Consider the following 26535-nt stretch of genomic DNA (forward strand, 5'->3'; position numbering starts at 1 on the left):
TTCCACAAAAGATGAGCTAATTATAAGCTCTGAATAATATCAATCTCTTTGAATCCTATTTTCCCAGAATGAAGCAAAAATGACTTACGCTAGTTCGTCAAACCAGGAACGAAATTAACTGCATCCATACTCTGATAGACTGAGGTTTTCCCTGTTCAAGCAATTAATATATACAATCTGTCCCTTCCTAAATTAAGCATAATATATTTAAACAAGTTCCTTCCTCGAGTACCTGGAAAATGCACAAGAAAATTGGGAAAAAACCTCAGCTGAAAAAAGTGACCAAGACATTGCCAATCAAAGGCGTCGTTTCATAAGGTAAAAATGACCTCAGATAAAACTTTGTTGACGATAGTTTACCATTTTTTTTTTCTCTCTCTCAAACTATTCCTCAGAGACAAATGAAGCACTGGATGACATTCGAGTGGATGATCGTTGCCATGGCAACGAATGCCTGCTGTAGCGAGCTGTCTGCTACTGCCAGCGGCTAATTCGGGAACCCCAGATCGATCCGCGGGGAAATCAAAAGTAAATTTAAGGGATCATGATATTAATCACCGACCGGATCAATACACTTAGAAGATTATATCTGTCTCTGCCACCTGATCGTAGCGCGAATTCAGGCGCAGCCGTTAAACCTACGTATGCCGGGCTTCCCTTTCAGCCGTCGTCTCGTTATGCCACGTTAGGCAGCATGCGTGCTCATTATGTTGCAGTTCTTCACATGGTGTTGAATTAGCTTTGTAGCAACCTCCCTGGTGTCTTTTTCCTTTTGCGTATAGCTGAATATATGAATATAATTAATATAATATATATATATATATATATATATATATATATATATATATATATATATAAAATGTATATTATATACTGTATATATATTATATACATACACATATATATTTTTATATATGTATGTATATACATATATATATATATATATATATATATATATATATATATATATATATATATATATATATATATATATATATATATATATATATATATATATATATTAGAAGTAATTAACACTATTACGTGTGAAACGGAAATAAATTCTGACACATCGGGATCGAACCTTGTTCTTTCAGTTGAAAAGCAAGAGCGCTACCAACTGAATCACACTAGTCATAAAAGGAATTGGAACATACATATATGTGTATATTATATATATATATATATATATATATATGTGTGTGTGTGTGTGTGTGTGTGTCTGTGCATGTTTGACAGATGCAACAGGAGATATTCACTGCTTAGCAATTAATGCAAAACAAAAGTCAGATTTACACCGTAAGACAATGGAAACGCATAATCGATATTCCGAAACATTTTAAAAGCCTCCCAGAAGAAGTTCAGTTCATCTCCCAGAAGACGTAGTGAACCTTAAATACATTGTGTCGTCCGAAGAACGTCCTTCCTTTCCCCTAAATCCCTTAGCACTAAGACACTGCACACCCGCGATGACATTGTCTCCCTCTACATCTGCGGAAGTGGACATATTATTATCTCGAGGTACCCGCTCGCTGACAGACAAAGCAGCTACCTACCTACTTCGGTCCTGGCCAAGGTCCTCGGCTCTGGCAGAGCCGACCGCATTCGTCTCGCTAAAAGCGGGCGACAGGTGTCAAGTCAGCTTCTTTAAATTAGCTTAATTGCAATTTATGAATCTTCCCCGAGACGTTTCTAGATCGGGAAGCCTGTCAAAGCCTGACGCTAATCGAATGTGACGAGATTCGGCAAACTCCCCACCCCCAACTCCCTTTTACCTTCTTTCTCCCTCCATTTCGCCCCCCACCCTCCCTCCCCCCACCGCCACCAACAACGACCCCGGGATTAAATGGATTGCTATATGCAAAGTACTTTTAGTGACGACTCTAAAGCTGAACACACCTCGAGTGTTAACTTTCTGTTTATGAATGTTTATTTTAAAGGTCTAGAATATATAACTGTTTTCATGAAGACGTATAATTCAAAGGAGACGAAAAGTGCCACTTGTCAGTTGGTGTCATTGTTCCCAGAAAAAAAAAACACTAAATATTTTTGGTGTGTTTTCACCTTGTCGAGACCTAAACAGCGTTTAAATCACCAAAAATTACTGAAAATCTGATAAAATTATTCTGTATTTTAAAGAAGATGGTTTATATATATATTTATATATATATATATATATATATATATATATATATATATATATATATATATATATATATATATATATATATATATATATATATATATATATATATATTATATTATATACATTGTATATAACCCAATAATGTAAGGTATTTTCTTTTCTTTCTCCATTTCAATTAAAGATGTAATAACTTGCACAATTTGTACCTGAAATACTGACCCTACCCATTTCGGCAATTTTATTTTAAGCTCCATTATAGCGCTGTTATTTTCTGCTGCTACTAAGATCATCTAAGACTTTCCTCCTCACTCATCCTTTTCTGCCGAGGACTTTAGCAAAGCTTCCAGTTAGAGTCCAGCAACGTCTCAAAATTCTCTCTCTCTCTCTCTCTCTCTCTCTCTCTCTCTCTCTCTCTCTCTCTCTCTCTCTCTCTCTCTCTCTCTCTCTTTGTATGCGTTACCGCGAACGTCTTTTCCTCCTACCAAGGAGTGTATCTAGATCGTATTACTCTTCTAACTTTTCACAAAGATTCTGTGATGAATTGCGTGCCCTATACCCACTGCCCCACTTTTGGCAATGGGGCTTATGTTAACAAAGTGTCTGATAGTCTTCAGAGGTCATCTATCCAAGTACTGACCACAACCAGCGTGGATGAACTTCGTTAATCTGAAGATCATATTGTTTTGTAAGTGCTTACAGATACATAATTACTGCTTTAACTAACTTTAACAGTTTCTAAGACCACGACTTTAGATCTAGGAATTGTGCAAAGAAGATATTAGTGAAATCCGCAGCCCAGTTAATCCACCGAGTCTTCCCTTTTTATGTCATACGAATCATTTTCAAGCTCAAGGAGCCGGGCCCCTTCTCCTAAAGGGAGAGATCCTCCTCCTCCTCCTCCTCCTCCTCCTCCTCCTCCTCCTCCTCCTCCTCCTCCTCCTTCTCAAGGGCCTTCCTCCACTCTGAGGAGATTTGGGTGGTCGTGAATGGTTAAATATGTATCCAAGCGATTTGGCCTCTTTCAGGGAGTCTCGGACCAACTCGGATCTCGTTTACCCAAGTGCTATTTTACATTTCGCTTCTGTTGTCATTGGAGTTGCTGTGCACACACTAGAGATGACTTATACATTTTGGGTTTTCTTCTTCCTTCCAGAGGATCGTTCAATGGGATGATTTGTTTTATTTTCTAAGGTCGCCGAAGATGCTTTATTTAACCGTCCTCCAGAAGTCATCTTTTATGTTAATGAGGACAAGCTTAATTTCGGTTGCTGGATTAAAATGCAAGATTCTCCTTAACTTTTCGGGTGCCCACTGCCTAGTTTGGTATCATTTGATTTGTCTCACGGTTGGCTGCGTGTTCATTTTATTGATTCACTTGTTTGGAGTTTAGTCATCACAGATTTGCCTCTGTTTGGGTGCGCATGATGTATCGTGAAGTTCTGTTTATTGATGGATATTTGCAATCTCTAATTTCACTAATGTTTCAGTGCTAATAAGAGATGTGTTTCGTCAATAGCAATGTCATTTTTATTGGTAACGTTCCCGGTAATCAAGTTGCCATTACTGAACCATCATCACTATCAGTGTTACCATTCTTTCCCAAGATGTTACTTGCATTCTGCCTCTTCCCTAACTTCCTAGTAAAATCAGAAACGTCGATCCGTATGTTACCACAAATGTATATTATTTTGCTAAAGTTACGGGGCAGTAATGTTGAAGACACTATTGTCCGCCTGTGACCTTGAGATAAGAAACCTTCTGAAAGACTGGCTACGACTGTTTTCACTTGTAATGTACCCGAAGGAAATGGCCCTTGGACCTTATTAAAAAAATGAAGATAGAGACAAGGAATTGCTTAGCTAATGATTCACGGAACGAGACAAGTGTTTTCCCGATAAATGTATTGACGGGGTGTTTGGCCAGCTGTGCCATCAAACATCTTTTGTACTCATCTGTTTGGTGTGAGATTTTGAGCTGGCGCGGGGAAGAAGGAAGGCGCAGTCAGAAGACTTTCGTCGGGGTGACTTTGAGGGGGTGGGGTCGCGATCGTTTTGGGTTCTTTTGGGTTCTTTCGTTTTTATTGACTGAAGCTCGTCTTCCTGGGTGATTGATAGTTTAAACCTTCCGATGCTGTTGCATATTCATCTGATTTTCCAACGATGCCGCCACTGACAGTTCTCGAACAGAACGGATTTAGTTTTGCTTACCAGATGTAAGAGGTTCGTCCGTCTTCACTCGATGATGCAACGGCATTTGTTTTGTTTTTACAAGTTGTCTTTATTCCCATCCGGCGTCAAGTTCATACCCTAAAAGAAGTCTCAGAAAGTGGTAATGTGCTAAATGGCAGAACATGCCAAATTAAAGAAGAGACCTCACATTTAAAGAATGTCTGTCGCATGAAAAAGACGAATAGTAGTCATTACTGAAACGCTTTTCCTTGATATCATTGGAAGGAAAACGATGCAAATACACTCGTCTGACGAAGATTGTAGAATTTACTGCTTTTTTTTTTTTTTTTTTTTTTTTTTTTTTTTTTTTTTTTTTTTTTTTTTTATTCCTCCGCGAACTCATTTTAAGTCGCGGCTGTTTTCATAAACGAGGCAGCTTTCCCTTCTTAGACATCGTTGCTGTTGTAGCGATGTTTCTCCCGAGGATCGTGGTGATGGTCTTGTTTGTGTAGAGAGCCGTCGATCAAAAGGGCTGCTCGCTTCCACAACACAAGGCTTCTGGTCCGCCCTCTCAGGTTGCGCCTCAATCATTCATTCGTATATTTGCCTGCTCATCCGAGCTACGTCGGTCAAATTTCACTCGTTACGCATTGACAGTTCGTCCATTGTTTCTGGCGCCTGACTGAACTCATCCCCCACCCACCCAAAACCCCGCCCTCTCATCCCTCAGAAAAAAATCCCGCCCCATTTTCCATAACAGTCTCATTTTGATTATAGCAATTTTCTTCGTTTGTCGTAGTGAATGGTGGCAATTTTAATACGTTCCTTATTTGATATTTTTGTTGCTTGAGATTCAGCACTCTTAGTGACAGCAGCATCCCGTCTGATACTGTGACTGTGATTCTGTAATTGGATCTAAGAACGGGTGCATTATATTACATGCGAATGACTGATATCAGTACAGTTTTTCTTTACATCAGTCTTACTGTTTTTATTATTAACAAATAACAGGCTAATCTACCGCGAACCTGCAGTAATTACAGGGGATGAAGTTGCCGCTCTCTTCCGGAACCAGAAACAGTAGCTTTACAAACATTATTTTTAATATCATCATTATTTTACGATTACCCAAAGCCTTAGAACTTAGCATCATGAACACGACATTTCATTCCATCTATCCCCGGCTGTTATGTTAAACAAATTCTAATCCTGATATTTTTCTTTTTTCAGGAGCCAAGTGAATCAGTCTCATTCTGCATGTGCATCTGTTTCAACCTGCGATGAGAAATAAAATCTGCTAAAAAGATGGAGGACGCGAGTGCTGCGGGTTAAAGAGACAACGAAAGTCATTTTCAAACATAGCAATAGGGATGAGTGAACGATGTGGGGTTGAAAATGCTAAGATAGAAATGGCAATGGCTATTAAATTAAGAGCAAGAGAGAGAAGATGGAAAGGCTGACTGTGCTGGAAGTCAAATGCTGTTGAAAATGGAAGGAACATTATGTGAGCCCAGAGTAGAATGGCTTCAGAAACGTTAAATTTGACGGGGATTATTTCTGTGAAGATTAAACTCAGGGGAGATTACACTAACACGAATGAATATGAAGACTGAATTTCTTTTAGAGAAGACTGGGGAGCGAAATATGAAGAAAATAAAGTAACATATCAAACCTAGGAAAAAGGATAAGGCACCGAATATTAAATTTATGTTAAATAACACCAATAAAGCCATAAGAATTACCACTAAGGGTAACAAATAAATTTAGAGTTGAATTATGAGATAATTGTGGATGTGGTACAGTTCACAGGAGAATGGCCCTATGGTGAATAAATACAATTTGCCAATAAGATGGAGGACGCGACTGGTACGAGTAAAAGAGACAACGAAAGTCATTTTCAAATATAAGAATGAGGATGAGAGAACGATGTGGGGACGGAATAGCTTGTGAAAATTGGGACTTCGTGACTCTGAAGTGAGAGGATCGAATGATCATTGCGGATGTTCTGCATGCTTGGGGAAAAGATAGCGGCGGGTGAATCCTGAGCCTTGGTACTGACAACGGGTTAAATACGGGACTGTTGTTTACGACTGAAAGAACTCTTCAGTTGAGTGAAAGAGGTGTGGGGGAATTTCTCTTGCATTATGATGGCGTGACGGAAGTGCATCACTACCTTCGATACGTGGTAAGTGTGCTTATTGTTTTCTCTGGTAACGTAAATTTTGCTTTTAATGTATTTTCTTCTCTGGGTGTAGTTATTCTCGGAGCACAAGTAGAGGTTTTGGAAATCTCTCTCTCTCTCACACACACACACACACACACACACACACACACACGCGCACATACACACACAGATCCAGTAGACATTTTATGGGTCTACACACACGCACACACACACAGATCCAGTAGACATTTTATGGGTCTACGACAAAAGCGTCTGACATCTTCGTGACTACTGCTCAATGTTTTTGTGGATGGTGTGATATAAGAACTAAGAGAAAGAACACTGGTCTTGTGTATATAGTTGTCTAATAGGAGAATGAGTCGAGTCGTGACTGGAGCGTGAAATGATAAATTTTTGCACAAAATACAGTACTGATAGTGATAGGGACAATGAAGAGAAACAGAATGAGTGAAGCAAGGGAGGTAGTAGGGTGTGAGCAAAAGACAGGGGAAAGACTTTGAGGGTATATGGAGTCAAGGTAAGAAAGTTTAAAGGGGTTACTGAGCCGAATCTCCTCTCTGGTAGTGAAGTGTGGATGTTAAATGAGAACATTCTTAAAAAAGGTTGACAGTTTTAAGAGGAGCTTTTTGTACAGTATACGTGGCGTAAGAAAAATTGGAAGTGTTGACATGCGTAGAAGAGACAAAAACATTAGCCTTTTTGAAATATCTGACAAGAGTGTTTAGAGATGGTTTGGGAATGTGGAGAAAGAAAGGAGGACATAATGTTGGTAAAAAAGAGTGCACAGTTTAGAAACAGGAAGGAGGAGAGAAGAAAGGCCTAGAAAGCGCTGGATGAACGAAATGAAAGAGGTACTGGAAGAGTGCTTGCAATAAGAATTGGTAAATGGTACACGTGAGCCTTTTGTGTAGATTTATGACGCAACGAACGTTGTGGAAGTTTCCGCACTTGAGGTTCATTTACAATGAAGCATTCCAGGTATGAACATAGCAGTAAATTTTATGTTGTTTTTTCCAGCTTATTGTTAAAAAAAATGTGTAGGTATTATTGACTGATTTTTTTTTTTTTTTTTTTTTTTTTTTTTTTTTTTTTTTGCCTATGATGGTGGAAATGGTGTGGATCTGAGGTCGGGGAGATTTACGGTTCTTACCTTTGACTGGTTCACATAAATTCGATTTAAAAACAGCCCTACTGTAAAACTTTCCGTCAGTTACCAAAGTTTGTTCTTTCCCGTGATGGCTACCTTACTTGGATATGACTTCACATGTAAAGTTAATATCAAAAGAAAAGAAATTGACAAGTTCTTTCTGCTACGGCCACAGCTTTACGTAATACCTTTTTTTAACTGACTTGCTCCCTGAATGAGGGCTGCTTCTCTCCGCTTAGGCACTCCGTTTGCAATTCGGGCTTATTTAATTCTTTCTTGTTTCAGATGAACATATCAAGTCCATCACTTAAGGTGTGTCTGATATTTTACTTATAAGAGAAATACATAAAATAACTGAATTATTCTTCGTTGTAAAGTAGTATACTAAGTCAGTCACACAAAGTTTCTCAACTAATTTACATGTAAGAGAAATATATTAAAATAATTCATATAATGTATGTCATTCTTGTAACTAAGAGATCTCTGATATTAAATAGTATACTAGGTCTGTTACACAAAGTTTCTCAGATAGTTTACATGAAAGAGAAATATTATTAAAATAATTCATATAATGTATGTCATTCTTGTAACTAATTGAACCCTGATATTAAATAATTTCAGATCCATTTACGACACTTCACTTTATGAATGCCCCATTCATGTATTTCTCTTATTTTTATAATAAGTGGTTGCTTTTCATAATGTTGAGTAAACATCCGTATTGGCTAGACATTATCACACGGTTCTGATTACAAAAAGCAGTGTGAATATTATTTTCCTCTCGTTTTTATTAGTTTTTGTCTTAATTCAACGTTCTAATTCCCATTTTCTGTGATTGTGGTGAAGCATTAGTTTCATGGATTTATTTTAAAAAATCACTCGTAAATTAAGGAAAGTTTATGGGTATGTTAGAATGAAATTTGAGCAATTACCGTCAGCTAAATTTTACTACATTTTAGCAAGTCCGCGAAAAATTCCATTGATCTTTATTAAGTTTTAGCAAGCAAAAAAAAAATTGTAGATATTCCCTCGGTGGTAACTTTGCCCTGGTAAGTTGGGCGGGTTGCCAGAGGCCGTCATGACAGAAGATTGATTCCCAGCATGTGAGGACGTCTTGTTTACATCCGGCCCGCACATCTAAAAGTCCCCAGATGACATCTACAGGTGTAAACAGACCTCCCGTACTCATTTACAAGTTTCCTAGAAAGCAAATACACACGGACGCTGTCTGAACAGTCCGTCGACTGTTACAAGATACTCGACTTCCTTAAAACCCTGGAACTTTCATCCAGAGGTTTGGTTGTCGACATTAAATGTTATTTTCAAGTGCAGTCTCTTACGTCGTGATATACTCTCTCTCTCTCTCTCTCTCTCTCTCTCTATATATATATATATATATATATATATATATATATATATATATATATATATATATATATGTATATGTGTATGTATATGTGTATATATTTATATATATATTATATATATATATATATATATATATATATATATATATATATATATATGTCTGTTTGTGCATTATATAAAAACGAATTCTCAGTTATAGTTTCGTCTCCTTTTTTTGTTCGTTGTTTTGCATGTTGTCATACATCTTTTGAATATATTGTATAATCCATTCTTTATTTAGAGGCATGTTGATTTAGATGACTATTGGTTTTATGTCTTTACGTAATCATTCCGTGAACATTTTTCTAAAGTGTGCTTCGCTAAACTCGCTTGGTTTGGGATTAGCCTGAATACGTCTGTATTCACTTTCCAGAATTCGGTTCAATTTAACCGAGTCCCATTGAACTTGGTATCTAGCAAATATGTTGACAGGACCCCAGGAAAGTCATGCCACCAGATCACATTGCTAGACTTTTCTTTATATGATGTAGTTCTGAACTAATGCTAAAAATGCTGAGAGTTGTTCTCAAGGGTTAATTTATCCATAGAGATAATGACATTGACACTTGCCATTGTTGGTCGTTTTTTTTTTTATTTTCCAGACACATTTAGGACAAACTTGAACTTTGCTTCTTTCCTTATACTAGAATTATAGCATAAAACATTCAAAGTTGAAGCCACTTCAGAGGATAACAAAGTCAGTCTTATTATCTCTTCAAAATGAATCTGCTCCAGATATTTTGAACTACGGTTGTTAGAATATTGATCTCCCGTAGGGATATCAGCAACTTTATGGGACATTTAGCACCCAGACGTCTCGGTTACGTGTTTCTTAAAGATTGTAATTATGATTTCATATCATCTTCAAAAGGCTTCTGAAATCAGTTCAGTAAGGAACTTCTACATTCAGGCCTAGTGTGATCTTGGGTTAGAGCGTGCTAGTCGTCCCAAGAGCGCCTTTTTTACTCCTGTTATGCTGTCCAGTATCCAGTGTCCTGTAAGACTGCAAAACTCTGGGACAGTGTCCCTGGCCGTGCTTAAGATGTGGAGATGCCTCACGTTTAAAATTGTCTGTAATGCTGTTTCAGAGTCACATGTTCCTCTGTCCCGTTAATTAAATTTATACCTGAAGTTTCTACATATTTATCATGTTATATTTGTTTGTTGTTGTTTCATTCTTTTTTTTTATATTCTTTAAGTTTACTTTTCTCTATTTTCCTACGGCCGTTCTAGTTGGTAAATCTCGCTGTCAAAGGAAGCGCCCTTTCTAGATTGGTACATAAAAAAGTTGACTCGTAATCGGCATTGCTATAACATTTCCAACTTTTAAGGAAGACATCCCTCTTTAATTTTTTACTCCTCGTATTATTTCCTAACCATTTTTCTTTTTTTCAGTATAAAATCAGATCTCAGAAATTGTCAGTGATCTGGCTTCATAATCCAATGTTTTTATTCGCTGTTAGTGTATTATTTTGTTGTTATCTGTTTTTGCTGTTTAAAATAATTCAGAAACGTGTCAGCTAAGATCAGAATGAGGTGGCAGTTGCATAAGTTCAAATGGTCTTACAAATCTACAAAGTAACTTGCGAGTTTTATATTCGAATCTGCCTTCAGGTATAGTACGAGTGCGTAAGAAATAATTTGGGAAAAAATAAAGTCGTTCTTCATTTAAAAGTTTCCATTACGTGAGGTAGTGTTTAGAGATCTGTAGCAATAATTATAGTTGTTATTGTTGTCGTACAATCAAGAGATGCAATCTGCTGCTACAGTAATGTTATAAGCTAGCTAATTCATACCATTTCGCCCTGAAATGTACTTAGATGAAACGAGCAGCGCTATACCAAAACATTTTCAGCCTGGACCCTAAATATCAAAGCCTTTCTACGAAATTCTTAAGCCGTAGGCAAAACAAGGCTGCGAAAACAAGGCTGCCTCTGCCAATCTATTTATGCAAACCACGCCGCGGTCAGATGAGGCTCACCAAACAAAAGACCCGTCGTTCCAGGTTAAAAACAATAAGCCTCCAGGATTCCAGGCTTGATACACGTACGGTACTTGCCTCTCATGCGAATGAAATACAGGTACTGAAATGAAACTATTGTAGATACATCTGTCACCAAAGTCTAGCCCCGAAAGGGAATTAGTGCTATCAGTGCACCTCACGCGGTGCACTGTAGGTGTTACTTAAGGTTCTTTTAAGCTCCCTTCGGGCCCAAGCTGCAACCTCTTTCATTCCTTTTGCGGTACCTCCGTTCATATTATCTTCCATCTTACTTTCCACCCTCTCCTAACAGTTGTTTCATAGTGCAACTGCGAGGTTTTCTTCTTGTTACACCTTTGAAACCTTTTTGCTCTCAATTCCCATTTCATTGCTGAATGACCTCATAGGTCCCAACACGTGTCCCCCGTTCTAAAATTTATATTCCAGTTCCAACTACAGTCCAGCCGCTCTGTCAGATTTTGGACCATTGTGGATATTTAGGCCAATGTGGATATTAAGGCCGTACGGCATTATTTAGTTTAATTAATAGAAATAGCTGGCTATTTATCAGTGACATACTTACAGGGAAAATTTTATCGATCATAGTATCCTAGTGTGCATTTCACTTCAATTAAAAAAAGTGCTAACTTATCTTTGATATTTATTGCTGGAACTAATTGTAATTATAATTTTTACCTGTCCTTGTGAGTTGTTCAACTTGAATTTGATAGCTTAGCCACAAGATTTTTAACCTGCTTTTTCACTTTATGAATATTTCATCTATTTTTCCCTGCCTCGCACACGCGATTAGTGGTGTAATATGGAAACCTAATTCACTTTTATCCATACGGACAGTACTTGCTATCAATAAGTTCAAGTTAATTAGATTTCAACCGCTCCTTCCCCTCCATGCAACACAGATTAATGAGTTGAGTGCAGAAAGGGTTAACACTAAAGAATAGCATTTAATGACTGTCTTTATACATTAACTTACTGTTATAATTATATAATTTTATTATTATCATAGGTCGTATAGAATGCACTGATCTGCAGTGTCACCCTTTGAAAGTATTGATCCAAAGTGATCCTACAAGGTCTGTCGTACCTTCAACAAAATGTTATGACCGAGATCAAGTGTACATAGTTTATATCGCCGCAGACAAATCCTCGTGCTGAAGTGAGTAATTTTCCTCTCCCTCTCAATTGCTCGAGTCACTCCTGATTGGAGGCAATTCTGGCGCAAAATCAAATCCCGCAGAATTCAATCGAGACTTATGAAAATACTTCGGTCTGACAAGGGACCATGATTGAGGCGAGCTTTCTCTGCCTAAACGATCTTCTTTCATCTTGTTATTGCCGTTTATGCGGCGAAAGTGGACAGAGGAGACGAATGCTTTACAAATAATAAATGCAGCAAATTATAAAAAAGAAAAAAACCATTTGTTCCCTTAACTGATGAATCGCCATGAAGTCGAGTACCCTCGAATGAGTTGCCATCCTTTCCTTTTTAAACTCGACCAGCGAAGTAGCATGGATTTTAGACATTCATCCGTGTCTGTTTATTCGTCTTTCTGTTTGTCTGTTCCCAAGAAATCTAAAAGATTGATTGATATATATCCCCAAGATAGCTAAAAGATTTATTGTGATATCTATAAGAAATATTGTGAAGAAGTACTCGTATCCGGTTGCTAATTCCGGATTTTTTTTTCTTTTTCTTTGGACAAGGTACACCATCTTTGTGTGCTTTCCTGTTGATCAGTATCGCCCATGATTCCGCCAGCAGTTTATTTGTTTTTAATTTCTCTTCATTGATATGAGTTCTCACACTACTACGACATTATCGATCAACCAGAGCGGCGAGTGAATGCTCTTGCGTAGGACTATCGAACGCTGCTCCTTCTGTCGTGAATACGTGCGTTTGTGCGTTGGCGTTCATTAGGCCGATCAGGTTGCAGTTCCCCCACTTGATAATAATAGCCTTTCAACAGTCACCACGCGCTCACGCTTTTCAAAGAAATCCTAACGACGAAAATAATCTATCGTAAGGAGGATGAGGAGCAATTAATTCTGCGACCTAAGGCTAATTTTCGAAAGAGGTTCGAGATCTGAAATACAGCCGTTTGATGCTCTTCACTTGGGTTCACTTCGCGACATCGGCGTCTCTCCAGGCTGCTGTTGCTCTTCTAGAAGCGCGTCCCTGTGCGGTCTTTCTGTTACCTTCCTTTAACGTTGGCCGGAAGTCATATTAGATCTTCGTTAACATTAAGCGGATATTCATGAGAGAGCCAGGTGAAAGAGGGGAGATATATATTTGTGTTTTGGTGTGAACCTCCGTTTTCTCAACTCCCGCCTTCGATTCTGGAATTTGCAATTGCTATAAGCTTGGTCTCGTGAATGCGGTCCAACGAGCATTCGAGAATGATTCACTTCAGCGGGAAACTACATTTTACCACCGTAGAGAACCTATCCATCAGCAGATAGTGCAGTAGTAGCAGTAGCTGCCGCCTCTCTCGACTCTTATTTCTCTGTTCGGATGGACCTACTTACCTACACGACTGCTCAAGAAGACGTACACAGCGTGGGCACACGGTTTATCGGGACGCACATGTAGCATCTTTCGTGCTCCACAAAGGCTTCTTTTCTCGCTAACTCATGTTTCTCTCTCTCTCTCTCTCTCTCTCTCTCTCTCTCTCTCTCTCTCTCTCTCTCTCTCTCTGTCCATTGTAACACCCCAACGGTACTTGAGTGCCTCATATATGATCGCTTGTTTCTTCTGTAGATTCTCCCATTCACGCTCGGGCTGAGCTGATGTTGACTCACGTATTCCTTTTCTGGAATATATATGCTTGCCGATTGTTGTTGCATGGCGTGATTATTTGGGTGTTTATTTGCTCATCTCTCTCTCTCTCTCTCTCTCTCTCTCTCTCTCTCTCTCTCTCTCTCTCTCTCTCTCTCTCTCTCTCTCTCTCTCTCAGGGGCTCACTGCACTCAATTATTCCTTTTCCTCTCCCCTTTTACTAAAATAGACGTGAACACGATCTCTCTCTCTCTCTCTCTCTCTCTCTCTCTCTCTCTCTCTCTCTCTCTCTCTGTTTCTTCATACCTTAGATTCATCACTTCGATGAATGACTCCTTGGATGCTGGGTCAGTGATCAAAGTATTCATTGGCCATAGTAGAAGGTATTCACCATTTTACTAATGCGCATTTTGGCGGATGTGTGAATGTACTGTCTCGTCACAAGTGCATTCCGGAATTAGGCTAACAGTCTATCGACTTATCCAGTCGATGACTTCACCATTCAGTTTGCTTTGTTCTTCAGGGATTTATTGTGCCATGCAGATCCCATCAGATAAAGTTCCTCTCTAGCACAAAGCTAAAAGCTACGCCTTGAAGGGCATATGATTAATTAGATTTTGTTTAGAATGTGTCACCGAGTCTTTTGTTTACATTGGACTTGGCGCTGTACAAAATGCTTTCGCTTCTTCTACCTAGTTTTTGAAGGAGTGGATACATGTGTGTCTGTAGCCATGTAATTGTGAGTTAACGATTTTGTTTCATGTACGTATCGTGAGAATGAGTGTGTATGTGTATGTGTGCGCGCGCGCTCGTGTGTGCATGCGTTTGTATGGGTTCATTTGTTTGTTGCGCGGGCGCGATTAGACTTCTTAAGACGTAGACAATGGCAACCCAACATTTTCTGGACTAAGCCGTGTAGATTCTTTTATGCTCGGGACGTTCATATTTTGCATTTTGATTCGAATTATGTCCGTCGTATCTTCAAGGAAATTTTAGTGTAATTGTTTTAATGTATATTTTTTTCTCGTTCCTTTCTTCGTGTCCTGGTAAGCTCTTGGTTGAACAGAAAACGGCTCCGAGTCTGAAGTCGGCGAAGAAAGTTGTGTACATGACGGTGGACACTCGATTTATTTATTTGTTCTCAGATTTGTCTCAATAGCTGTAATGAATCTTAACACGTTTATTCATTTCTCATAAGCTTCCTACGTTACGATGTGTTTTTAGCATAACGCTATCGCGAACCAGTATGATATTTAAGACTTCATACAATAAAAGTATATTTTTCTGTTAATTCCGCGTGAAAAGAGACAAAAACAAAACGTTGAATCTAACATATAGAGAGAAAATGGAGTTCATATGACTGTTATCAGCCATATTCAGATATTGATTTTTATGTATTAATTTTCCCATATAAAATAGAATTAGGTTCTTGCCTAAAATTCTGATCTCACTTTCCCTTAAATCTATACTTTCCCGTAGCAAGAAAAGCTAATATATAAAAGGTCTCTTTCTCATTCTACACTGAAATGTATTTATCACTGTAAACGGTTATTACATTATACAAATATCCATACCCGAATGCCAGTATTACTACGTTTCGCAACGTGTATGAGAGATAAATCCCTAGTATGGACCTCAGGACTCCTCTCACCAACAGACAGACCTTCCGCTCTTTGTTGTCGAGTTGACAGACTCAGAGATACGATCTCGTTACCACAGGAGTATAATGATAAATGTTGACGTGACACATATCAAGAGATAATCCCGATTTCCCTTTTCTGATAACGTAATCATATGAGTCAATAAAGCTGATTTGTATAACAGAAAGGTTTATCTACAAAAGGGTAACCCGATGTATTTGCGTAAATATTAATGTTCTGTTGTTATTTTTGTGGATGATGTTGCTGTAGTCACTGTTATTATTATTATTATTATTATTATTATTATTATTATTATTATTATTATTATTATTATTAATTGCTGATGTTTTGTTATTGGTGGTGTTATCATTGTTATATTATTACTCTTATTATTGCTGTTAATATTACTAATGCTGTTCTTGTTTTTATTCTTGTAATTATTATTATTTTCAAAGACTGTTATTATTATTATTATTATTATTATTATTATTATTATTATTATTATTATTATTATTAATGTTGTTGTTGTTGGCTCAGTTGTTTAAGTTTTGTTACTGTCGGTGTTATAATTGTTACCATTATCACTACTGCCGTTCTTAATATTACTACCGCTGTCCCTGTTCATATTCTTGTTATCATTATTTAAACAACTCGTAAATCCCAAACAAAACCAAAAAAAAAAAAACGAAAAACAAGCAAAGCAGCGTAACGAAAGACGAAGACATAGGAGGAAGAAGGAATCCACTATAGACGAAATAAAAAGAAGGACCTCTTTGACCGGATACGCATAATCACTCGACTCCTCAAGCAGTACAAGCAAACCCGTCATGCGGCGGCGGCGTAACCCGGATGTGCGTGCGTGCGTGCGTGCATGAGAGAGAGAGAGAGAGAGGGAGGAAGAGAGAGAGAGATATCCCGTCGTAAATCAGGGGTTTAGGATGAGAGTAATCGAGAGGCATCATGTACCTTCGTGTGTAAACAATGGTATACATAGCTCCCTCAGTAAGCAATTCTCTCCCTCTCCTCCCCTGCCCCCTCTCTCTCTGTCTCTCATACTTCCCCCCCCCCTTCCTTCCTGCACTTTTATATCTCATAACCTCACCTTCGATACAAAAAGGTCTTGTAGTCTCTCTCTCTCTCTCTCTCTCTCTCTCTCTCTCTCTCTCTCTCTCTCTCTCTCTCTCTCTAAGAACTACTGGTTCCCAAGCTTTATCTGAATCAGTAAGTGCCCATTTCGAACATTTCAAAAGCTGATGTAAAAAAAAAGTCTCTCTCTCTCTCTCTCTCTCTAAGAACTACTATTACTCCAAGCTTTAGTTGAACCAACAATATATACCCATTTCGAAGAGCAAATAAAAAATCTTATAAAAAATATATGTAGGCTATACTCTCTCTCTCTCTCTCTCTCTCTCTCTCTCTCTCTCTCTCTCTCTCTCTAAGTACTATTAATCCAAGCTTTAGTTGAACCAACGATATATACCCATTTCGAAAAGCGAATAAAAAAGCTAATAAAAAATATATGTATACTCTCTCTCTCTCTCTCTCTCTCTCGTAAGAACTACCATGATTCCAAACTTCTAGACTCCTCCCACCCGAAAAATTCGAAAGCTGCCCCGGGCACGCATGAGTACATATAGGCATCAGCATCAGCAGCAGCATCCCTCCTGACGCCAAACTCCAGCCGCAATATTTCCTGGCCAATTGTGGAAATGGCTCGATGGGGTCGACCACGCGAGCGCAGTATCAACACGTATCAGTTAGCCCGTTTGTTTATGCTCAGCACCCAATCACAGTGGCCGGAATATCGCCAGCGTCGTCTCTATCCATCCCTGGCAGAGTCGGTGTTTTATCTCTCTCTCTCTCTCTCTCTCTCTCTCGTTCAGGATGTATGTTTTTTAAACTGAATGGCTGCAGAACATATATCTACCAAGGTAACCTCATTTGAAACTCGTAATGGCAGGTGCGGTATAACTACACATCTGGTAACGCGAGGATATACATTCTCCCGAGAGTCACGATAACCCTACATCATTACGCCTTTTCTTTTCTGTTGACGCGCCTCTCCTTCCTTTCCTCCCAACTTCCCTTCCCTCCCCCTCCTCCCCCCCCTTCGCCCAGCCCCTAGCCCCTTGTCCCTTCTCCTCACCCATGAAAGATCCTCTTTCCCCAAGTAGGTGAATGCGTTAGTGTTAAGAACAATAATGCTTCTTGGCTTGACACTTGCATCATACTCTGCCCCCTGTCAACAACCGCACAAGACGGACCAGCTTCAAGTACGGCATCGCTGTCCCGCTACTCTCTCTCTCTCTCTCTCTCTCTCTCTCTCTCTCTATATATATATATATATATATATATATATATATATATATGTATATATATATATATATATATATATATATATATATTTATATATATATGTATGTATTTATATATGATATATATTATAATATATATATACATATATAAGTATATATTTACTGTATGTGTATATATATAAATCATTTATCTATTTGTCTGTCTATAAATACATACATATATATATATATATATATATATATATATATATATATATATATATATATATATATATATATATATATATATATATAAGCTAACCACCTTCCTATCTGTCAGAATGTTCATCATTATTCCAAACCAGTCCAAAGGAAGGATTCTCCCTTCCATGTAATTTCAAAAGATGATATTAAAAGATCTCACATTTCTCCCTCTTTCTCTCTCTCTGCGAGCATTCTTTCAGACTCTGTTCCCTCGCTTTCCACAGAGTACACACAGACAAAAGCACATACGTTACAGCATTTCGTAAGGATATTTGTAATTAAATCTACTTGTAAAGGATTAAAGCTCAGCTTGTTTCTCGAGGCAAGTATAAGTATACTTTTCGTCCTTTTTTTTTTAATAGCCACCTTCATCTTGAACTATAAAGGATAAGTGGTGGTTATTAAACTGGAGGTTATATCATAATTCCCCTTGGGTGTTTAGTTATTCCCAAGGTATCTGCTGTGAATTCGTTATTAAATAACGTCTGTGTATGAAAATTTGTATGTAGATATATATATACATACATATATATATATATATATATATATATATATATATATATATATATGTATGTATGTATATATGTGTGTGTGTGTGTGTGTTCATTCACGTGTGTCACTGTGTATGTAAAGGAAAAGACTCTTGTATTTGCGTATGTAACACGACTATTTTTTTTTTTTTTTTTTTCGAAGAAAAATTAGTTTCTAAGTAACAGGAAACTTTTGAGAAGCTGAAATTCCTTTCCTTTGAAAAGCTGTCAACATTTGACAAAGGCAAAAAAAAAAAAAAAAAAAAAAAGATCTTGATGTAGAGCTCAGTTTGAAAGCTCTCTGACGAAGCACTTGGCATCTCCAAATAGCAGGATATTGTGTTTAGGGGAACGAATGATAGATTGTGTTATTCCAGCCCGTGAAAGAGGTCATTATCATACGGCAGTGGTAACTCGAGGTGCCGCTTCAAACTGTTATGACTTCATTCACGCTAAATAAAGCGTGAATGAAAAGGTAAATATAGTTTCAATGACCGCAGTTCAATTTAAATACCCCGTCTCTCTCTCTCTCTCTCTCTCTCTCTCTCTCTCTCTCTCTCTCTCTCTCTCTGTGTGTGTGTGTGTGTGTGTGTCGACAACCTTTATATGTTGTGACTCCAGAATGCATAACGAACATTCTCTCTCTCTCTCTCTCTCTCTCTCTCTCTCTCTCTCTCTCTCTCTCTCTCTCATACCCATGATTTGACAGAATTACTTATTTCTATGAGAGAAAATAATTAACGTGAAAATGTCCCTAATCAGGAGCACCCCCTGACGATAATATTATGGCCAGAAGGGGCCTCCTCATTCGCCAGAAAACACGCGATAGTGTGGTCCTTCTGGTCACAGCAATAACCTTATTTTATCTTTTGTATTTTCCTTCTGTTATTACACTTTCCTTCTGTTATTACACTTTCCTTCTGTTATTACACTTTCCTTCTGTTATTACACTTTCCTTCTGTTATTACACTTTCTAACAGTGTAGGAAAACTAATGGAGATTTTGCAGAGGAAACTGGAAAAGATCAAAATCTCACGGTAGCGAGAAATTAGTGGGACAAATATGCGGGATTAGATGAACAGAGCTTACCGCGTCTTCGTTGCTTTTGTTCACTTTGGTTCCATTCTCTCTCTCTCTCTCTCTCTCTCTCTCTCTCTCTCTGTATAAGGATGTTTACATGATAATGATAAAGTCAGCCCAATAAAGGAAGTAATGCAAAGAATAGAGTGAGAGAGAATCTCCCTCCGCTAAGGTCACCAGCAAACTCCTTTAGCGTATAACAAATTCCTCGAACGGATCTCTGGTGTAAGTTAGCAAAGAAGAAGTCCTGAGTTTGTTCCTGAGCGATGTGATAAATCTCAACAAAGAAAAAAAAGAAAGCAAAAAGTTTGAACATCCAGAATACAGTGGGAGATGGCCGAGATTCATTATACTTGTTAGCGAGGCACTTATCGTAAATGTTTGCTTTGGTTCGACAAAGTAACTGTGATGTAACAGTTTTCGTGTGACAAGTGATTCAGAGTTCTAGGATACTTTGAGAGGAAAACAAAGCATTCACGGAAGCTAACAAAGGTCATACAGATAATGAAATTTTATATATTTATATATATATATATATATATATATATATATATATATATATATATATATATATATATATATATATATATATATATATATCGTAAATAGACACAAATAGACACTGGACAATAAATATATGGATAGTGGAAGAGAAACTTCGTTATATAGACAATGGAAGAGAAACAGTTATATATATATATATATATATATATATATATATATATATATATATATATATATATATATATATATATATATATATATATATATATAAATATCTATATATATACATGTAAATTAACATTCATATAAATTAACATTCGTACATTCGCTACCGGAATAAACGCCTCGTGTGAAGTGGCATTATAATCCACACTCCTTCACTACTTGAGGCTACTTTGTTGTCGGTCTTTTTGCCAGAGGGTTATCTCTCTCTCTCTCTCTCTCTCTCTCTCTCTCTCTCTCTCTCTCTCTCTCTCTCTCTCTCTCTCTCTCTGTCTTGTAACCAGCTGAACCTTCCATTAGCCCCCGCCCCACAACCCCGAACCTCCATCTCACAAGGCGCTTTTTGTGTTATCTTTTTGTGAATCCTTTTTTTTTTTTTTTTTTTTTTTTAAGCTTTTATTTCAGCCTTGTTTAATTGCGTGCTAACTCCCGCCGGGCAACACTCGCTTTTGCTTGGTAGATGTCGTTTTTTATTTCATTTTATCTCTTTTTTTTTTCTTCTTTGATGAATTTGCTCTTAATTTATTCTCATGGGCACTCTTTCTCTTTTGGTGTCATTTCCGCTGTTATAATTCGTGTTGATATTATTTTTAGCAAGCGACTCTTGGCAACGGGATCTAACTTATTATTATTATTATTATTATTATTATTATTATTATTATTATTATTATTATTATTAGGTCAAAATTACGAATTCTTCAGCACATAGATAGTTTTTCTACCCGTAATCGATTGTGGAACACAGTGTTTGCATTATCAAAATGGTTTTTGAAATTACATTTAAAAAACAGTGCAAACACTTAAGCTTTGCTCAGTCACCTTCTAATTCTTATTCATTTTAAAGCCATTTATTTTATTACATATAATTCTTACTTCACGTTCAGAACTCCCAGACCCAGTCCAGACGAAAGAGGAAATCTCTGCTCGATTATCTGATAGATTTACGTAGACCGGGGTCATCAGTTTCTACTCCGAATCAAACTCTTCATTAACGACCATTTGCGGGAATACTAAAATCCCCTCAAAATATTGGGAATTGAGATCCGGCAAACTCAATGTATATTATTTGAGGAAAAATACCTCAATCCCTGAAATGTGCAATGATAAATCCCCACACGATTTTTTTTTTCTGTTTTGCTTGAATGTGAAGCGTATAAATCCCACTTCAGCGCTCTCGTAAGGGAAGCAATGCCATCAGTGCACCTCACGCGGTGCACTGTAGGCATTACCTAAGGTTCTTTGCAGCGTCCCTTCTTAAGCCCTTAGATACAACCCCTGCTTTTACTGTCCCTCTTTCATATTATCTTTCCAACGTCTTACTTTCCACCTTCTCCTAACAAATGTCTCATAGTGCAACTGCGAGGTTGTCCTCCTGTTACACCCTTAAAACCTTCTATGTTCTCGATTTCCCTTTCAGCGTTGAATGACCTCATAGGTTCTACCGCTTGGCCTTTGGATTAAATATTATATTCCAGTTCCAATTCCGGTTTCTGTGCGACGGTAACCTGTAATTCACCCATTATATTCCCGTTCCAATGCCAGCTTCTGTGCGATGGTAACCTCACCCATTATATTCCAGTTCCAGTTCCAGCTTCTGTGCGGTGGTAACCTGTAATTCACCCACTGCTTGGCATCTTGCACTGAGGCGTGTCTAAACAGCAATAGCGAATCTGGCCCGTGCCGTACCGCTTTTAGGTTGATTGATTTATTAAGAGAACTGGTCAGTACAGTAGCTGAAGTGTACACTTGACGAGGAGGCTATTATCAGTTGTATATTAGTCGCCGACTGCAAACGGTTAGGTATGCGTTATGATATTTTATTTTCTTTTTTGTAAAGTTCAGGTACCCATTCTAAATTCCATTGTCTTTTGTCCTAATTTTTTTCGGATGTCTCACAAACATTATTTACAGAACTATTCCTAGTCTTTTTTATCACTTTTAATTAAGATTTAAATACTGTCCAAGGATAAGCCTTGAGTACAATTCAGACTCTCGAAGGACTTGACAGTAATCATTTCATCTCTGTTTTAGAAAAAACAGCCACTGAGAATCTAGTAGCCATGAACAAAAGCAGCCCACAGTACTTTCCAGATGACGTCCCTCTCGTAAGATCAAGGGCGCGTTCTGTAGTATAGCCTCTCTAACATTAATACAACAGCTACCAAGAGACATAAGTGAAAATAGTTTATTATACGCTAGTTTATCAACACTCGTTCCCCAGCGGTGGGTTATTATAAATCTCGTTGTCGTAGGTCAGGGAAGCTATAAGAATCCTCGAGAGAAGTGGATAAACATGGCAGGGGAAGATTGAAGGCGTCTGCGAAGTGTACAACATTTACTTTCTTTATTATGTTTAGCGACCGTTGAAGTGTCTGTGAGAAACTCTCACACGGGATTAAGGAAGGCTTTGATGATATATCTGTCGTTCGTGAGAGTAAAATGACATCAAGAAGCACACATCTTGACAAACAGACAGGTAAATGAAAAGATATAGTAAAAGGAAAAGTTTGGGCAGCATCTCTTTACAAGGGAAAATAGAAATATAATGACATAATAATGGAAATTAGAGACACGACAAGGAAAGGCAGTCAGAAAGTTCATAAAGACCCATTTAATATTATCATATATGATTTATGAGAAGACGAAAAATAGTAAAGACAAACTAGTGCCTTTAGATAGACAGAAAAAATTTAGTCTAGCAGCCCAGTAACTCACTGTATATCATTAGACATGAAGTAAATAAATAACAGTGAACCTCTGTAGTAGTTACCTTCAGGAATGTGGTTTTCCATACCTGTAACGAGAGAGAAAAAGGGCATTAGTGTTTTCCACACCTTAATGGCAGAGGAAATCGAGGCAATTGAATAGAATTAGAATCTCTCATTTCATGAACAACTTCGACGACTTTCGGATTAGATCCATCGGATTAGATACACTGGATTAGATACATCGGAATCTCGTTGGCGCTTCGATTGGCTGCCTTTGGCTAAGGACCTTCAACCAGCCTCATTACTCCAGCCTCCTGTGCACCGCCTCCCCCACCCCTCTCCAGTCTTCTCTTTCCCTCTCCTCCCCATCTTTTCATTCTTCTCCCCCCTTGTCCTTCTCCTCCTCCTCCTCCTCCTCACTTCATTCTTCTCCTCCCCTCCTCCGTCTTTTCCTCATTCTCTTCCCTCCCCTCCCTTCCTTTTTCTCCTCATTCTTTCTCCTCACCCCCCCCTTCTTCATTCTTCTCCTCATTCCATCTCCTCCCCTTCTCCGTCTTTTCCTCATTTTCTTCCCCATCCCCTTAGTCTCTTCTGCGTCCTTCTCCCCCTCCCCTCCCCTCCTCCTCCTCCTCCTCCTCCTCCTCCTCATCATCATCATCATCATCATCATCACCTTCATTCTCATTTTCCTCATCTCCGTTTCCCTCCTCCCCTCTCCCTGTCAACCACTCTTCTTTCTTCCCCACCAACACAACTTATCCTTCTCATTGTCCTCCTCTTTACGTACGAATGAAATGACGTCATTTTGGGGTAAATTCGCAACCCTATTTAATATTGGAATAAAAGGCCCACAAGCAAATATTTGCGAGAAATTATATATATATATATATATATATATATATATATATATATATATATATATATATATATATATATATATATAACTGAATGTTGAACTCCACAGTGAACACAAAATCGAAAATTTCATTGTCTCGTTTGAATAAGGCTGGTGGGAGAAGCGGAAGTTCGAGACAAATTTTAATGCAAAATACAAGGACTGTTATTGCTGCCATTGAGAAATACTCATAGTAGCACGGGTGTTAAACGGAAAAATAAATCCACAGTTCTGTAACTGTGCAAATATATTGAAAAATGAAACTCTACGGAGAGTTTTCGAGAATCTGTACGATTCTCCTTTTCTCCTTTTCAGAGGGAAGTGTACAGACTCTCGAAAGCTGTCGTTCATTAACAACTATAGCCAAATTAGTTTGGTTTGGCTCTTAGGAATGCCATTGTGATGAAGCCTAACCTATGAAGCATAATCTCGGCGGCTCCGTTAACCAAACGTATCTTAACATGAATTTCATTATCTCTGTTGATAAGCACGTTAATTTTCGCTGTACAGACGCCACCATTTAGACTAGATTAGAAAAGTGTCTGTAATAAGAAGTGATAATTTCAACATGAAGGAAAAAACAAAGGCGATTATATTGAAAAAATTCAGCGTCAATGCACTCATTACTCAGACGCCTATACCACGCAGCTACATAAAATGAGGCTAATAGACTATTAGGATAACGGTCGTGAATGACGCAGGAAGACCTTTGGATTACCCTTTACAGATTTTAGATGTTTCTAAAGATAATAATATGCCATCATTATTTTTAATGTGCATATGTTTTTGCTGTGTCACAGAATAAAATGGCAATTAGCAAGGGAAGAAAATCGTGGTAAAAATACAGCTGAGAATTAAAAAGATATTAAATCGAATTAAAGTTAAGAATACCTTAGTTTTACCAGACCTAACTTTCACGTACCAGTGTGACTTTGTATGAAACTATTAGAGAAGAAAGTTATAGTAGACCGCAGGTAAGGAATTAAAAGCAAAACAAAAAGCGATAGAAATTTAAACTATGCATATATACACATATATAGACATATATATATGTATAATAATGTATATATGTATATGTTATTCAGTATGTATATATATATATATATATATATATATATATATATATATATATATATATATATATATATATATATATATATATATATATATATATAGACCAGTGGACAAGGGGCAGGTATGCTCGAATATAGACATCAGGCAAGAAGGCAGACAGAAATACTCTTGATTGGTTTTTATTACATGTGCATTCCCAACGTTTCATAATCCATGATTACATCATCAGGGGCTCTGTCAGTATGACGCAACATGAGTGTCCATAATGCAGACTCAAAGACAGTCCGAACTTTACAGCCAAGGGAACAGAATATCTCTGGTACCTGGCAATGTGGCTCCGTGTCACTTCCATAGAATTAGGTGGTAAACCTCCGGTACCAGAGTAAATAGTGATACAGTGTAAATATTAAATATAAAGTTCTAAAGGACCCGGGGACTGTTATGAATGATATCTATGTTTGTGATAAATTTCATTGTTAACTTCGTATTTCTTTTTTCTTTTTTTTTTCGACGTTCGTTTGTTGTTTATTTAGTTCATGGCCGTTGACGACGTCAAAAAGTCAGAGTTTCACTAATACTATCAGATCACGTTCAACTTTTAACCTTTTAGAAAATCCTCTCTCTCTCTCTCTCTCTCTCTCTCTCTCTCTCTCTCTCTCTCTCTCTCTCTCTCTCTCTCTCTCTCTCAGCAGTATTATGCTTTTGTAATTCAGAATTATTAAATGCAAGTCATTTTGTATGATATTTCTCGAAGCGGTTTGAATCAATATAAAACATTTCGTATTCATATTCATTTTGTAATCAAGAGCTAATAAATTCTCTCCTATGATAAGAAGTATTTATGTACGCATGCGATCTCACACACACACACACACACACATATGTACACACATACATATATATATATATATATATATATATATATATATATATATATATATATATATATAGTATTTATGTATATATACACACACACACACACACACACACACACACACATATATATATATATATATATATATATATATATATATATATATATATATATATATATATATATATATTGTTTGTGTGCACTATCATATAAAGTCAGTATTTGAGAACAGAATCAGCATTTATTGTTTATACCTTTCGAGCACCAACTTCATTATCATTCCTGCAATTATGGTGTGTGGTTATTACAAATTACAAATCACTCAGCTTACTGAACAGTTCCGTCGAGTGCACATTACTGCAAGAGTGCCCATTCCCGGTCAAAGTCCTTCATCCTGCGCAACTCCCACCCCTTCCCGCCCCACAGGCGAGCATCCCCCTCCCACACCCAACTCCTCCCCCGACGCTTTACGTAGGTCGAGAAGGAGAGATGTACCGTGATTTCTGAGAAGGTGCGGACGTCACGGAGAGGGGTACGGAGTGAGGAAGGGGTTCGCGATGGATGTCAACAATGCATGCGCCACCCTTAGGAGGATGTGGATGGATGGAGGGCGCCCCTG

At 37.7% G+C, this 26535-nt stretch overlaps 1 protein-coding gene and 1 long non-coding RNA gene across 10 annotated transcripts in view; one reads left to right on the forward strand and one right to left on the reverse strand.

The window, feature by feature from the left end:
- Positions 1-26535, reverse strand: part of LOC136854150 (cGMP-inhibited 3',5'-cyclic phosphodiesterase 3A-like) — a 269630-nt gene that overhangs the window by 225919 nt on the left and 17176 nt on the right. The gene's annotated exons all lie outside the window — the stretch shown is intronic.
- The window catches only part of LOC136854152 (uncharacterized), a 144881-nt gene that overhangs the window by 52922 nt on the left and 65424 nt on the right, over positions 1-26535 (forward strand). For all 4 annotated transcript variants that reach the window (XR_010857650.1, XR_010857652.1, XR_010857648.1 and 1 more), the window contains exon 2: positions 5545-6499. This is a non-coding gene — a long non-coding RNA (uncharacterized lncRNA). The remainder of the gene's footprint in view (positions 1-5544; positions 6500-26535) is intronic.

This window comes from Macrobrachium rosenbergii, chromosome 28 (assembly GCF_040412425.1).
Source record: "Macrobrachium rosenbergii isolate ZJJX-2024 chromosome 28, ASM4041242v1, whole genome shotgun sequence".
NCBI lineage: Eukaryota > Metazoa > Arthropoda > Malacostraca > Decapoda > Palaemonidae > Macrobrachium > Macrobrachium rosenbergii.